The following is a 509-nucleotide window of genomic DNA, read 5'->3' on the forward strand; positions in this document are numbered from 1 at the left end:
GGAACTAACCTTCTTGGATGTTTAACAGCCATACTTTGAGGCCTATACTAATTTGGTCAGAGGGACATAAAGGACACTCTTTGCTCCTTGCCCTCCTAGGTTGACTAGTTCCAGGGGACTATGAGCATTTCTCAAAATGCCCTGTAATTGCGGTGGGTCACCTATCCTCTTGATCGAGGAGGCCGAGGAGACCGCACCAGATGGGCTTGAATCAGTGTCCAGTCTACAAAGAGGAGGGTCAACACAGACAAATCATTTCCTCCATGCTTCCAAGTGAAGCAAACCATGACTGAGCAGGACCTTTGACTTCTCTTCACATAGGTGGAACTGGTAAAAGAAAGGAGCCAGGGGCTCCTCCCAAGCCAATGTGGCCCCTGAGGAACAGATCCTCAAATGACCTTATGAATAAAAATAAATTGGTTTATCTGGGCCAACTGTATGGCCTTAAACACCCAGAAAGAAAGTATAACCAAAGATTAAAGGGGCCAATATAATTTTTTTTATTAGAA

This window comes from Nannospalax galili, unplaced genomic scaffold, assembly GCF_000622305.1.
Source record: "Nannospalax galili isolate Female #2095 unplaced genomic scaffold, S.galili_v1.0 scaffold213, whole genome shotgun sequence".
NCBI classification, from domain to species: domain Eukaryota; kingdom Metazoa; phylum Chordata; class Mammalia; order Rodentia; family Spalacidae; genus Nannospalax; species Nannospalax galili.